This window comes from Tenrec ecaudatus, chromosome 12 (genome assembly GCF_050624435.1).
Source record: "Tenrec ecaudatus isolate mTenEca1 chromosome 12, mTenEca1.hap1, whole genome shotgun sequence".
Lineage (NCBI taxonomy): Eukaryota > Metazoa > Chordata > Mammalia > Afrosoricida > Tenrecidae > Tenrec > Tenrec ecaudatus.
In genome coordinates this window covers 46,310,313-46,326,671 of record NC_134541.1, presented here as the reverse complement: position 1 = coordinate 46,326,671, position 16,359 = coordinate 46,310,313, and the positions used below count along the sequence as shown (strand labels likewise).

Here is a 16,359-nt window from a genome sequence, read left to right as displayed (position 1 = left end):
TACAGCTCTTTTGTAGTGCCTTCTACACAGAGGTGCTCCAACGATGACCTCTTGGATGAAGGCAGTAAGTTCCATGTCTCCTTTCTCAGTGTCACAGCTCTCTCTTATGGACTTTGGAGGTTCTCAGCAAAGGAAACCTTGGTCCAGTGTGCATGTTCTCTCCACACTCTCTTTGATAATAATGAAGTCTCCTCAATTTATCTGGGATTGGCCCTGATTTATGCTTGTCAGAATGGCAAGAGGGACCAATCATCTAGCTGTGCTGTAAGGCTTAACCCTTATAGGTAAATTTTCAACCCATAGTGTGGTAGTTATAAAATCACTTGTCAATTTGAGGATTAAGAGTGTAGGGGTGGAGTCAACCCTGTCAATCAGATTATAGCCAATGAGGCCTCTGTGTGGGTATGGCCTTCTACTGAGAATTCTGGGAAATCCTGTGTTTCTTTTCTTTCCCTATTCACTACCTAGGAGACATTGCAGCTGACAAGATACATGGAACTACACTACTGCTCAGAACTGGAGAGGCCACATGGACCTACTCTGATGCAACCAGACCTCTGAAGCCGGAGAAGCTACATAGAGACCCCTGCCAGCACTGAGATGCTTACAATGCCACTGGATCCAAAGACTTTCTACCCACTGACCTGTGATCGTCCTGCATTTGGCGTTATTACATGTGTTTCGTGAGTCTGAAGAAGACTTTATAGATTGGTATCAGACATATGGGCTAATATTGGACTTATGGGCTTGGACTGACTGGGTTGAGATGCTTTCTTAATGTGCAATTACCCTTTATATAAAATTCTCTCTTATACACATGAGTTTCTATACATTTGTTTCTCTAGTCTACCCAGACTAACACACATAGTGAATCAGCCAATCCCTTATAACATTGTGACTAGAGTAAATATTTGTAGGAGAAACAAGACTACAGCTAGGAAGATTATATAAAACAATGAATTATTCTGCAGCCTCGATTAGTCTCACAGAGGCCTCTGAAGCTACAATGGACCTTTCAAGTTGTTGCAATTAGGCCACAATAGTCAGGCTTTTATTCACCTTCAGAAATTAGTCCTTTTCTGTGGGCCACCCAATAAAAAATTACTTAACTAGATCATAATGGCTCCCTTCAGCTGAAATAGTTCCCTCAAGGTTCCGATACCTATGAGATGTCTGCCCAACAGCACTCCCAACAGTTGGAAAAGTAATCCTTTAATGACAGGAGATCTGGGTAATACATCACAATATACACCACACTTGGAAAATATTTAGAGATTTATAAAAGAAAGATGGAAACACCTTTGATCATGCCAGAAAGTTCATAGCAATGTGCATATTGAGATTTTCCTTATTCCTCTCCTTTTATTCAGACAGGTGGTGGGATTCAGGTGGTTTGCACTGATTTGTAGAACAGATACCTAATTTTTTATTGAGCGTGGCGAACCAGCTGTGAAAATGGCACTTGTAATCAGGTACTTGCAGCTGTAAAATGTGTAAATCTCAAATCTATATTCCTTACCCTTTTTTAACATCCATCTGCTCAACAGCATAATCTAAGCCCCTGAAATAATATTCCTTCTGTGCATAGGTATAAAAATTAGATGGAACTATGCTTATAATATTTATTTATTCATTTAATAAAATGTTTTATACTATTGATGAAATACTACCTTTTTTATTCCATTGTGTGTATCACTTCAGTACCCAGTAAGCACACATATAACATAAAGAGGAGAAGTACCAAACACTTACAGGGTGACATGCTGTCCTATATTTCATTCTTGTGTTTTGCCCCAAATTCCCACAAGATATTATGAATGAATTGTGAAATTCCTGAAAGTGTTCAAAGAGCTAAAAATATTGTCAGAACAATTGCTAGAAGTTCAGCAGAAGTGGGAAGGGTTTTTTCAAAGATGAACATGATTTGTTTAGAGAAGAGAAGTTACCTCTTTCTAATATCTAAAAAATACTATGACTAAATTGCCTACCTCTAAAGGAATGGTAGCAGTTGTTCAATTAATTTTACATTTATTATTTCTGGTTATCCTGGGTGAGCACACTTTAAGTACTGTAAAAATGGTCAAACATTAGGAATTTTAAATATTCAAAGGCATTTTCTCCTCTTAAACTTTTGGGATAAACTTGTCTACCAGGCAAGTTCCCTAGGCTTAGGGAACTCTTCTTGAGTTAATATCTCTACTTCAAAACTTTTACACTCAGTTCTTTAAATTGGATTATAGTTATGCTCTCTTTTTGTCATTGTGAAAGGCATATAACATAAAATTTATCCTTTTACAATCTACATTCAGTTGGAATATAAAATATTTTTATGTTGTTAATCAACTCGTGCCTCACTAGTTCCAACACATTTTTATCACCCAAGAGGGAATGCCAAGCCCATTAAGCAGCTGTTCCCTATTTATTCCTTCCCACAGTCCTTGGCAACCATCAATCTGCTTCTGTCTCTATGGAGACAGTATTTTGGATGCTGCATATAAAAAGAATATTCAATCACTCTGTGGTCTTTAGTTGTCTGCCTTCTTTCACTGGGTATAACGTTTGAAAGGTTCATTTACATTTTAGCTAGTGTCTGTACTTCATGCATTTTTATGCTGTTGTTAGGTGTCATCAAGTCAGTTCCAACCTATAGTGACTCTATGTACAGTAGAATAAAACAGCACTTGTTCCGGTGCCATCCTCACAGTTGTTCCTAGTCTTGATTCCATTGTTTCAACCAGGGTGTCAATCCATCTCCTTGAGGACTTTCCTCTCCTTCACTGCCCCTCTACCAAACATGATACTCTTCTCCAGACACTGGTCTCTTCTGATAACGTACCCAAAGTATGTAAGGGGATGTCTCACCATCCTTGTCTCTAAGGAACACTACGAACCACATTTCTTCCAAGACAGATCAGTTTGTCCTATTAGCAGTTCATGGTACTTTCAATATTCTTCTCTAGCACCACAATTCCATTACATATGCTCTTCTTTGGTTTTATTTATTTAATATCCAACTTTCACATGTATATGAGGCTTTTGAAAATTCCTTGGCTTGGGTCAGATGCACTGTAGTCTTCAAAGTAACATCCTTGACTTTCAGCATTCTAGAGAAGTATGTAAGGACTCTGACGGATGTAAGATGAAGTCTCTCCATCTTTGCCCCTAAGGAGCATTCTGGTTGTACTACCATGACAAATTTGGTTGTCCTTTTGGCAGTCCATGGTATTTTCAATATTCGTCACCATCAATTCTTCTTTGGCGTCCTTCTTCAGTGTCCAGCTTTCACATGCATATGAGGTGATTGAAAATTCCACAGGTTGGGCAAGGCATATCTCAGTCCTCAGAGCAAGATCCTTGCTTTTCAGTACTCTATGTAGCTCATATGTGGCAGATTTACCTAATGCAACACTTTTAATCTTTTGCTTGCTGCTTCTATGAGCATTTATTGTGGATACAAGCAAGGCAAAATCCTTGACAATTTCAATCTCGTCTATATTTATCATGATGTTACCTATTGCTCCAGTTGTTAGTATTTTGGTCTTCTTTACATTGAGTTGCAATCCATAATGAAGGCTGTAGCTCTTGATCATCATCAGACAATGTATCAAGCCCTCATATTCAGCAAGCAAGGCTATGTCATCTTCATATTTCAGGTTGTTAATAATCCTTCCTCTAATCCTGATGCCTCATTTTTCTTCATATACTCCAGCTTTTGTTATGATTTGCTTAGCATACAGAATGAATATATATATAAGTGAATAAACCCTGGTGCACATCTTTCCTGATATTCAAACATGTACTTTTACCTTGTTATGTTGGTACAATTGATTCATGACCACTTCTGCATGAGTACAATGAAATGCTCAGGAATTCCCATTCTCCTCAAGGCTATCCATAGTTTGTTATGATTGATACAGTCAAATCTCTTGACATAGTTAATAAAACACAAGTAAACATCTCTCTGGTATTCTCTGATTTCAGCCAACATTTATCTGATATTAGCAACGATACTCCTTGTTCCATGTCCTCTTCTGAATTCAGCCTAAACCTCTAGCACAGTGATTCTCAACCTTCCTAGTACTGCACCCCTTTAATACAGTTCATGTTGTGGAGACCCCAACCATAAAATTATTTTTGCTGCTACTTCATAACTGTAATTTTGCTACTGTTATGAATCAGGTGACCCCTGTGAAAGGGTCGTTCAACCCCCAAAGGGGTCACGACCCACAGGTTGAGAGTTGCTGCTCTAGCAGCTCCCTGCAATTTAATGCTGCAGTCATTGTTAGATGATTTTCAGCAAAATTTTACTTGCAGATAGTATCAATGATATGATAGATATAGTTAGGTTAAAATGCAATACTTTATCATTTTATCTCCATTTTGACCTATTTAAATGGTGTTTCAGCTGTTAATATTTTCTGCTTTTTTATTGAGTTTTTCTGTTTGATCTAGCTATTATTTATTGTTATTGTTGCTTGTTTGTTTGTTTCCTTCCTGTTTGTATTTTGTATGATCTTTGTTTTATGAAATCCAGTGTAGGTAGATGTTCAGAGATAGTAACTGGGTTGATAAATGCCCAGAAGTATGACAAGGAAAGTTGATGGAAAATAATACCTTTCAACAATCTGCTGCACAAGACTTCTTTAAAGTACTGAAGAGCACACGCATCACTTTGAGGATTAAATTGTGCCTGACCAAGGCAATGGTATTTTTTAATCATCTTCTATGTGTGTGAAAATTGGATAATGAATAAGGAGGACTGCAGAGGAATGATGTATTTGAATTATTGTGTTGTCAAACACTACTAAAACTGCTGTGGACTGTCAGGAGAACAAATCAATTTGCCTTGGAAGCAGTAGAGCAAGCACAGTGAGTCTTCCTCTCACGGGCTTTGGACATGCTTTAGAGAGAAGAGCCCCTGGAAAAGATCATCATACTTGTAGAGTCGGGAATCAGTGGAAACTAGGACTCTCAATGAGATAGATTGTATAGTCACTGTGACAATGGGCTCAAACATGACAATTGTGAGGGTGATGGCGAATTGATCAATGTTTTGTTCTGTTGTGCATAAAGTTCCTATGGGTCAGAACAATATGGGTACCTAACAATAACAGCAACAATTACTGACTAAGGAAGTCCTGATGATTCAGTGGGTTAACATTGGGCTACTATATGTAAGAATGAAAGATCAAACACATCAGTCTCTTCACAGGAATAAGATGATTTCATAAAGATCTTCAGCCTCACACATTGAATAGAGCAGTTTTATTCTGTTATGTTGAATCACTAAAGAGCCCTGGTTACCCAAGGGGTTATAAGTTAAACAGATAACCACAAAGTCAACAGTTTGAAACCACGAGTTGTTCCAAGAGAGAAAGATGGGGAGGCTTCCTAAACTCATAAATATTATAGTCTTAGAACCCACAGGGCAGTTACACTCTGCCCTGTTGGGTTGCCATGGTTTCAAATGGGCCCAATGGCAGTTTGTTAGGGTTTGGTTTTAGAGAATTCATAGGAGTAGAAATTGACTTGAGGCAGTGGGTATTCCTGACCCTCCTTTCTACTCTGTTGCTCAAGGAAAATAGAGATCAATTTTTGTGCCTTGAATGACTTTTAAGACAATAGATACTACACAATGAACTAGGAGCTAGCATAGCTGTATTAATGCTCATATTGGGCCCGTCAACTGGGATTTTCTATGAAACCATGATCTTGAACTGGGGGGGGGGGTGAGGAATACCATATGGTATTTGGGTCTATGTAAGTAGACACCAAAGCAACTCTTTTTATTGTTGTGAATAAATCTACCATAATATTTTTGCAAATTAAACATTTTATAGGTGTACACCTTATAATAGCAATCGTTTAAATAAGAAAAATATCATTGTCAAAGTTCAATGTTATATCTGTGTTTCAAGTTATATTGTTTTCATTGCCAGACATATTTTTAGTTTTAATAGCAGTATATTTAAAAATCTGATTACTTTTTTGGGGGGCTTTGAAATATATTGTAATCATTTTTATATAAAAGCTTTAATAGATTATTTTTCATCATATAAAATGATAATAATTTAACTTATTTTTTATAAGATATTTTTATTCTTTCCATTTTTCACTACCATAAACAGGCTAAAAGTAACCTCTAAAGAAATAAATATTCACAAAAATCTATAATTTTCTAGGAATAAATTAATTGAAGTAAAATTATGGGGTATGAAAATGTTTAAGCGTTTGGCATTTGTAGTCAAATAGCTGCATGGGAAGGCTAAATGAAGTTATATCTGTCAAGGTAAAAGGGTATTTTTCCCCTAAACTTTCCCATAGATTTGTTTTTCACTCTTTCTTTCTTTTTGTTTCTTTTAAGATCATTTAATTGGCGGCTCTTATAGGTATTACAACAATCCATACATCAATTGTATCAAGGATATTTGTACATATCTTGAATCATCATTTTCTAAGCATTTACTTTCTATTTGAGCCCTTGGGATCAGCTCCTTTTCCCCCTCCCTTTCTTTCCCACCTTCGTGACCCCTTGATAAATTATAAAATATCATTATTTTCATATTATACACTGATCACTGTCTCCCTTCACCCATGTTTCTGTTTTTCATCCCCCTACTCTTTCTTTTTAAAGTAAAGCAATATTTTGTTGTGTATTCAGTGAAAGTTCACACACCAAATAAGGTTCGGATTTAACAATTTCCTTACTGGTACATATTTTTACAGTGTATCAATATTCTCATTAGTTGCATTGGCAGTCCCATTTCCAGTGCACTAGTTTCCCTGTCCCCTTCACTTTCTGTTTTTAAAGAGTTTAATTGGCATATATTTCACATATCGCACAATTCAATAGTTCAATCATATTTAAAAGAGTTGTACAATCATCTACACAATTAATTTTAGAACATTTACTTCTGTTTTGAACTCATTTTCATCACCTCCCTATTCATCCTCCCCACCAACTTCTCCACCATCCCCTGAAAGAAACCATCTGTACAGTCATTGTTTCTATTACTCTACTCTCCTAGATTTCATATACAGAACAACATAGAAAACAAATAGAGGGAGAAAAACAATAGCCATAACACTGCACTCTGCATGATAGCAAGGCTATCCCGATCCCTGGTCTATGATCAGAGGGAATTCAGAGTAATTACTGATCTTGGGTCTAATATATTTGCTTTTTAAATGAAATGCTATACTCAGAGTCCTTTATTTTGTGTGTCAGTTAGATATTTTTCTAAAAACAACCTCAGAGAAGAATCTTTGCTATTTTAATTTATGTTACTTTGAACACAGGGGCACTGTGGTTTAAGTGTTTGCCTATTAACCATACGGTAAGCACTTGGAATGCACCAGCTGCCCCGCAGCAGAAAGATGAAGCTTTCTGGTGGAGAGCTGTAGGCATTGCTTGAGTACCCCAGCTTCAGAAAGTGGAATAAGCTCCCTAATGCTATTTTCCATATGAATGAACCAGTGGGGCAGAAACAGTAGAGGAGGAAGGTAAATGGGCCTCAGATTAAGGAGATCAAGGGAATGGAGGGGGTTCACAAATGGAATCCAATTCTACTTTTGGTTAACAATGAACATAAATATCCTCTTTCATTGTTCAGTTTTTGTAATTATGTGGCTTGTCAGAGGTTAATTATAGTTCAATCAAGGAGCTGAACTTTAGGATGCTAACTGGCAGTTCATGAAGCCTGGAGGCTGTCTAATGCTTATGTGCAAACATATTTGAAATGCTCCACGCTGTTTTACTTTTTAAGTTATTATGTAATAAGATTAAATTTGGGGTGTACTATAAATTTTAAATAAGGAAAATATGTATTTTGTTAGTTACAGATGAAAAAAAATACCCCATAAACTAAACCCATCTTGATCAAGTCAATTCCAACTCATAGCCATCTTACAGAAGAGTGTAGGGTTTCCTTTGTGAATCTTTACAGAGACAAAAAGCCTCATCTTTCTCCTGCAGAGTGGTGGGTAGGTTTGTACTACCAACTTTTTGTTAGCAACCCAATATACATAACCAACTGTGTCATCAGTGTTCTCATTACATAAAGAGGTCAACTTAATTTCTAAACATCATTTGTTTTTCATTTTCCCTCTTTATTTGTGATTTTTAGAGAGCTGCTATTTGTTGTAGGCCCCTAGACATCCAGATGCAATATTTATCACATATGCTGGCTGAATATGATTGTAGCCATTTGGCAATATGTTTTCTTAATTGTTTTTACTTGTCTGTAATCAAGGCCTTGGCTTATATGTGTAGGGAAATGGAAAAGTACTATTGATTTCTGAATTCTAATAATTAATTTATATAAAAATTATTTATTTTTTTAAAAAATTAGGCCTCCATAAGTAATTATGAAGAACACCAGCAGCTCAGTAGATAATATTTTGCATACTCTTGTTTTTTAAGAACTATAAAAATATTTACACTTTAGGTGATTTAGAGGAATATACTGATTTTTATTAACTTTGTGTTTGTTGAATAGTCCCTTGATAAAATAAGTTCTATATTGTTTAAAGGGAAAGAGATAATACTTGAAAAATAGTCTTATTTATACCTCAAATGTAGTGCTTTTTGATTGACAGTAGATTTTTTAAAGAATAAAATAATATTTTTTGGTAAAAAGCCACCTAACTTGAGTAATAGGCAAAGTAAAAGAAGGAAAGCGAAGCTGAATATAAATACTCTTAGGCAAATGGGCCTTAGGTTATGGAGACCAAGAAGCTTTTAGTTGACTTACATAATTAAATCTTAAAATTATTTAGGCTAAATGAAGTCACTTAATTCCCCTTATTTACTTTTTTTGCCAAACAATTTTATTAGGAACTAATCCAGACATCATTCAACTTCATAATTTTATCATATCAAACAGTGTTGTGCATTTGCTAATATAGTTTCAAAGCATTTCTTCTTTCTTGAACTCCTTGATATCAGCTCTACTTTACTCCCTGCCTCCCTCACTAGACCCCCAGGATCTCTTATTCTCGTTGTTGTCTCTGTAGACTTACCAAACTTGGGTGTCATACACAAAAAAACATAGAAAAGCACATAAAAGGGAGTCAAGAAGGCTACCAACAATGACAAAATAAACAGGTTTTTTTTTAAGCTGATATACCAAGGAACATTTTAGCCATTTGAAGGAGAAAGTGAATTATTTTTTAATATTCTTATCTAGTTTCACTTTCTAGTTATAGAAATAACCAATATTTGCTTTTGAATGAGGACAATAAATATTTTATTTCAGAATACTGTCAGTGCAAAGACAGTAGTGTTCACACTGTTCACTTCATTTTTTGTAACCATTTGAAGAGCAAATATATGACATGAAATTTCCTCAGCTTCTTCTAACCTTCAGGCATAATCTGATTTGTTAAGTTTTAATCTTATGATACTTAGCATCCCTGTATGTCCAAAATTAAACATCAGATTAGAGGTATATTTTTTCATACTGGAATAAATTACCAGAGGATTATATTTAAATGAGTAAGTATAGGAATGGTGGTAAAGTTAGGCTGACCTGCCCACATCAATGACTTGTTAGTGCAGTTGCCTGAGCTCTGTGCAGTTAGAGTTTAATGAAGAGATGGAAAAAAAGGATGAATCCAAATACAAGCTGTATATGAGCTTATCAGCGAGTTTCACTGACCACTAATGCATTTTATTTGGCAAATTAATAACACAACCAAAATTTTCCTCCTGTCAGTTTCCAGGGGGAAATTAATTTTAGAAGCACATACAATACCACTAGGTTGAGGAGACCTTATTCAATTCCTCCTTAGCATTTGGAACTAAGCAAATTTTTACATTAAATGTATAAATTGTTGACTTTAATTCATTGGTGAAATGAATACTAAATGATCTTATGAATATTACTCTGTGTGTACATATAGAAAACTTTCTTATCTTGAATGTGTTTTATAGTATCCATAGCAATAAATAATGAATGGACAGTGTGAGATATGACAAAATTATAATAATGTATAAATTATCAAGAGTTCATAAGGGAGGTGAGATAGGGGAGGGAGGGAGGAAAATGAGAAGCTGATATCAAGGGCTCAAGTAGAAAGCAAATGTTTTGAGAATGATGATGGCAACAAATGTACAAATGTGCTTGACACAATGGATGGATGGATAGACTGTGATAAGAACTGTATGAGCCCCCAATAGAATGATTTAAAAAATAATATACAGAAGATATTTCTTTAAAGCTACCAAATGTATATCTTATGAATACTTATAAGAGGAGCCCTGGTGGCTACACGTTGAACTGATAACTGAAACCACCGGCTGCTCTGTAGGAGAAAGAGGAGGCTCTCTACTCCGATCAAGAGTTATAGTCCTGGAAACACACAAGGGGAGGTCTAGCCTGTCCTATGGTGTCACTATGAGTCAGGATCAACTTGGTGGCAGTGAGTTTGGTTTGGAACATTTCTAGATTCTTTAATTAGACAAATTTACAGCTCATTGTTTTATTTATAATATCTATTTTAGTAGTCACCTTTGACAATATGGAAGAAAATCAACCTGCCTCTCACAGTTCCCACTTGGAGTCTTCTTGGAACTCCCAGTGGATTAGAAGTCTCTGTCATGACCATCAGTCAATTCCTACTTAGGACCTGGATATGGTTTAAAATAGCTTCAAAATCAGAAACATATTTCTTCACTTTTTAAAGACTTGATTTATAGTGCATACAAAAGTTAAATTGAATATTGATCCTTAAAAAGCAAATGTGTCCCATGAAAATGATAGAACAAAAGAACAAGATAGAAGATGACAAAGTAATTGTTCAAACCCTGAAGACAGAAGACTCCTCCTTAGAGGTCATTTCTCTAGGCATCTGTAGCTAAGAAAAGGTGGTGAGAATTAAATATTAGAGGAGAGTAGCAGCACTTTTGTAAAAAAATATATATATACACACATTTCATAAGATTGAAGAAGGCAGGTAGCAAATCATTTCTAAGCAGGAATTTAAGGAATGAGGAAAAAGGCACAATTTCAATATCTATGACATAACTTTAGGAAGAGATAAGAGAAAATTTCTCATTATTTCTCAAATCCTGAAGCACATTCAAAATAATGAATTCAGTGAAAAATAATCATAATGACAGAAAATCACAAAGGGGCATGAGCCTGTCATTTATTGGATGTGTCAGACAAATGGTGGTTATCATTTTTTATTACCAGGTTTATTAGAGCAGAACCTTCATAGTCCAGAGGGATTTAGTATTGAATCATCATAGCACCCTTCCCAAATCTGGTTCCTGAATCTTTGGCACTTTTCCCTAGAACATATTGTAGACCTAGAATCTCATTATTTCAGAAACTGAATGTTCATTTTCACCTTTGTATGGAAATGGTCACTGAGTGCAGTATGAGCCATTTGGGAATTAAGCCAAAAGGAGAAAAAAAAAGAAAAGTAGGACACCCTTTTAACCTTCTGTGCTACAAGAACAGTGTCTGTGTCACACTGCAGGGGATATCAAAATCTTGTAGGTGCTATTTAAAATGTGGATTTTTCACCCTCATGCATTACTGGTGGAATAATAAAATGGTATAGCAGCAAAGAACGCAGCTTACTAGTTTCTCTGAAGGTTAATTACCGCTACCACCCAGTAATTCCACTCCTAACTATATACTCAAGAGACTAGGAAACTAAGACTCCTATGCTTGCAGGCCAATGTTCACTGGAGCATTATTGACAAGAGTCAAAGATAGAAACAATCAAGTGTCCAAAGCAGATTAATGGATAAACAAAATGTAGTTTATCACACAATAGAATATTATTTAACCATAAACAGAAATGAAATTCTGATAATGATGTGACATGGATGAACCTTGAAAATGTTTGGTTAGTGAATTAAATCAGGCTCAAAAGGAAAAATATGTAACTCGCTTATGTGACAAATAGAATAGTCACATGCTTTGAGACCAAACGTTATTTTGGTACCAGAGGCCTTGGATGTGCTTGCTACTGGGTAAGCCTTAGGTTGCTAAAGGAAAGGTCAATGGTTCAAATTCACCAGTTTCTACTCAGGACAAAGTTGAAGTTATTTGGTCCTGTAAAGATTTGTGAGTCGGAAGCAAGTTGATGGCAGTAGGTTTATTTGTTTGTTTGTTTACCAGAGGCTATGGTGGGGAGAGAGGAAATGGAGTTATTATTGAATGTGTAAGTTTTGTGTGTTGTTATGGAACACAATTAGAAATGGATAGTGGTAATTATAGTAGAACATGGGGAATTATGTCACTGAATTATACACATAGAAATGATAAAAATGACAACTTAAACATTTTACCCCCAATTTTTTTCAAATATGGACTTCTATGTATTGATATTTTTCAGACAATCTCTCCTCAGAGATTTCTCCCTCTCAGTTATTTTATGCTATTCAATCAACCAGGACACTCTGCAAATACCTTTCCTTCTCATTCCTTCCTCTTCTCTGTCTGACCCCCTCTTTTCTTCTTCCAAATCAATATTAGGCTAAAAGTCTGTGCCTGAATCTGTTTCAGATACTGGAGTGAAAGAGAGTCTTTGCTCAGAAGGGGCTTATATTCTCCATAATCATGTGTGAAGCTCTTTATATAGAGATACAAGGGGGTACCAAAAATTTTTTTAAATATTTTTACAAAACAACCTTATCACCTTCAAAGTACTCTCCATTACACTTCATACATTTGTCAAATATGCAATTCCATTTTTGGAAATATTTTTCAAATTCATCTGTTTGGATGGCTGACTGACTGTACCTCCCTTGTTTTTTTTTCCTTCACCTCTTCTACATCGTTTAATCACTGTGTTTTCATGTCCCTTTTCACTCGTGGAAACAAAAAGAAGTCACACAGAGTGAGGTCAAATAAGCGCATAAGGCAAGAGAGGCATGCTGTTTCCCCCCCAAAACTGGCTCACTGAGATGGCTGCACAAGCAGGTGCATTGTCATGGTGGCAAAGCCCATCCCCTGTTTGCCACAACTAGGCCTTTTTTTGGTCACACGCTGCTACACAATCTTTTCAGAATCTATAAATAGAAAGCTTGATTAATAATTTGACCTTGTGGAACAAACTCAAAATGAAGTATGAGTCAAAATTCTCATTGATTTGGGAAGTTGATAGATGTCTAGATAGTGGTTTGTCACCAATCGACATGTCATCTTTTTTGAAACAAGAAAACCACTTGCACACTTGAATTATTTCCCATAAATGCTGTCTTTGTAAGCTGTGTTGAACATCACAACAGTTTCTGTGGCTTTTTGCCTGAGTAGGAAACAAACTTTCACAGCTACTCACTCTTCTCTTAAATTGGCTATCACACAAGAACATGGTTCAAGCAAAATTGTTTTTACGAAAAAAAATTCAGTAACCAGAGAGAATCTTCCCAGGTGATGCCACTGGGTACACTAGCTCAGAGTGAGTGCTTTGAAGCTCACCTAGTGGTGGAAATTCATACTACATGATTTACATCTAGTGGAGCTTTTCTCCATTTTTTTGAGGGGGCAAGTACCCCCTTGTAGACTAAGAGGCAGTTGTTGAAAAAGAACAAAGGAATACTGTATAGTTTAAAATCAAGATAAGTGTGGGTCAAGATTCTAGCTTTCATTTTACTTATTCAATCTGAATGCTGAGCGAAGAGTCTAAGAAGATAGATTACATGAAGACAAATTTGGCATTGAGATTAGAGGACGGCTCATTAAGAACCTGTGATATGCAGATGATATGCAGAGGACACACCTTGCTCCTTAAAAGCAAGGAGAACTTGAAGCATTTGTTGATGTAAAGCAGAGACCTCCCCACCCCTTTTCCCGGAATCTTGAAATGTGGGCGCATGAACTGCTTTCTCGGGCCCAGCCATGGAGCTTCACATCCCTAAAGCTCCAGGCTTTGCCCAGATACTCAAGGAAGGAGCGAAACATTTTTCAGGATTAGAAGAGGCAGTATACAGAAACATGCAGGCTTGCAAGGAGCTTGCCCAAACTACTTGGACAGCATATGGCCCAAACGGAATGAACAAAATGGTTATCAACCATCTGGAGAAATTGTTAGTAACAAATGATGCGACAACTACTCTAAGAGAGCTAGAAGTACAACATCCTGTTGCAAAAATGATTGCAATGGCGTCTCACATGCAAGAACAAGAGGTTGGAGATGGCACAAACTTTGTTCTGGTGTTTGCTGGTGCTCTTCTGGAATTAGCTGAAGATCTTCTAAGAATTGACCTATTTCAGAAGTCATAGAAGGTTATGAAATAGCCTGTAGAAAAGTCCATGAGATTCTTCCTGATTTGGTATGTTGCTCTGCAAAAAACCTTCATGATGTAAACGAAGTGTCATCTCTTCTCCATGCTTCCATTATGCGTAAACAGTATGGTAATGAAGAATTTCTGGCCAAGCTAATTGCCCAGGTATGTGTATCTATTTTTTTCCTGATTCTGGCCACTTCAACCTTGATAACATCAGAGTTTGTGAAATTCTGGGCTCTGGTGTCCATTCCTCTTCAGTATTGTATGGCATGGTTTTGAAGAAAGAAACTGAAGGTGATGTAACATCTGTCAAAGATGCAAAAATAGCAGTGTACGCTTGTCCTTTTGATGGTATGATAAGAGAGACTAAGGGGATCGTATTGATAAAAACTGCTGAAGAACTGATGAATTTTAGTAAGGGAGAAGAAAATCTCATGGATGTGCAAGTCAAAGCAATTGCTGATACCGATGCAAATGTCATAGCAACCGGTGGCAAAGTAGCAGACATGGCTCTTCGTTATGGAAACTAATTTAATATCATGTTTGTTAGACTGAATTCAAAATGGGATCTCAGAAGACTTTGTTGGTGCTACAGCTCTTCCTAGACTGACTGCTCCTGTCCTGGAAGAAATAGGCCATTGTGACTGTATGAACCGCTCAGAAGTCGGAGCCACACAGGTGGTTGTTTTAAAACATGAAAAGGAAGATGGTGTCATTTCTACCATAGTACTTCGAGGTTCCACTGACACTCTAATGGATGATATAGAAAGGGCAGTAGATGATGGTGTATTTCAAAGTTCTCACAAGGGACAAATGTCTTGTACATGGAGGTGGAGCAGCTGAAATTGAGTTGGCCAAACAGATGACATCATAGGGAGAGGCATGTCTGGGACTTGAACAGTATGCAATTAAGAAATTTGCAGAGGCACTTGAAGCTATTCCCCGGGCACTGGCAGAAACTTCTGGTGTTAAAGCCAATGATGTAATTTCTAAGCTTTATGCAGTACATCAAGAAGGAAATAAAAATGTTGGATTGGATATTGAGGCTGAAGACCCCACTGTAAAGGACATGTTGGAAGCTGGTATTCTGGATACTTACCTGGGGAAATACTGGGCTATCAAAATGGCTACCAATACTGTACTTCGAATGGATCAGATCATCATGGCAAAACCAGGTGGTGGGCCTAAGCCACCAAGTGGAAAGGAAGACTGGGATGAAGACCAAAATGATTGAATAGCTTAATTTTACCATTAAATTTGCGTAGTCTGTAGTCTAGGAATTACCCTCTTTTCTTATTCTCCTTAAGGTAAGTGCTTTGTGCTTATCTCTAGCTGGATGAGATAATAAATATGTTGTTCTTATATAAAAAAGACAACAGCCTTCAGAGTGGTTTACAACTCAATGTAAATAAAATAAATTTCTCACAACTAAACCAATAAACAACATGATGATGAATAAATAAAAGATTGACGTCAATGATTTCATTTTATTTGGATCCACAATCAAAAGTCATGGAAGCAGCAGTCAAAAAAAAATCAAACAAGGTTATAAGGTTTGGGAAATAAGGCCACCAGATCCCAAGCATGAGATGATGTCCTTAGCAACTACTAGATAAGTTCAACTAGGAGGGATATCTTCCACTCCCTGGCAGAAATTCAAGGTTAAAGGTAAGTAGATCCAAGGTTCTTACAGTAGGAAAGGAGCCACGCCTACTGCCAGCCCAAAGAAGCTGGGAAACCCACCGACAGGGAAGTTTTAGCTTTTGTTTTATTTGCCTGTTTTAAACTTTTGTTCTATTATAATAGATTTATTTATTTTTGTAAATTCTCTCTTATGTCCTTTTCCAGTGTTCTCTTCTTGTGTGAACCCCCACCCTCCTGAGAAGCATTCCTCCAGGGAAAATAGGCAAGCCTGTAGATTCTGGCACATCTACCAAACAAGTGCTTCCCCACAAACCCCCTCCCCCCCTCCCGCCTCCTTACCCCTCAAGGGCACAGATATGCCCGCATTCATGCTATCACAGTAACAGAACTTTCTCACTCACACCAAAGCCATACCTGAGTTTTTTGTCTCTTTTGTCCCTCCTTTTCCCTGCACATCCACCCATTAT

The 16,359-nt window shown here is 36.7% G+C and overlaps 1 protein-coding gene and 1 pseudogene across 1 annotated transcript in view; one reads left to right on the top strand and one right to left on the bottom strand.

The window, feature by feature from the left end:
* The window catches only part of LOC142422649 (ADP-ribose glycohydrolase MACROD2-like), a 717,500-nt gene that overhangs the window by 595,180 nt on the left and 105,961 nt on the right, over positions 1-16,359 (bottom strand). The gene's annotated exons all lie outside the window — the stretch shown is intronic.
* LOC142422459 (T-complex protein 1 subunit theta pseudogene) lies at positions 13,860-15,482 on the top strand (annotated as a pseudogene).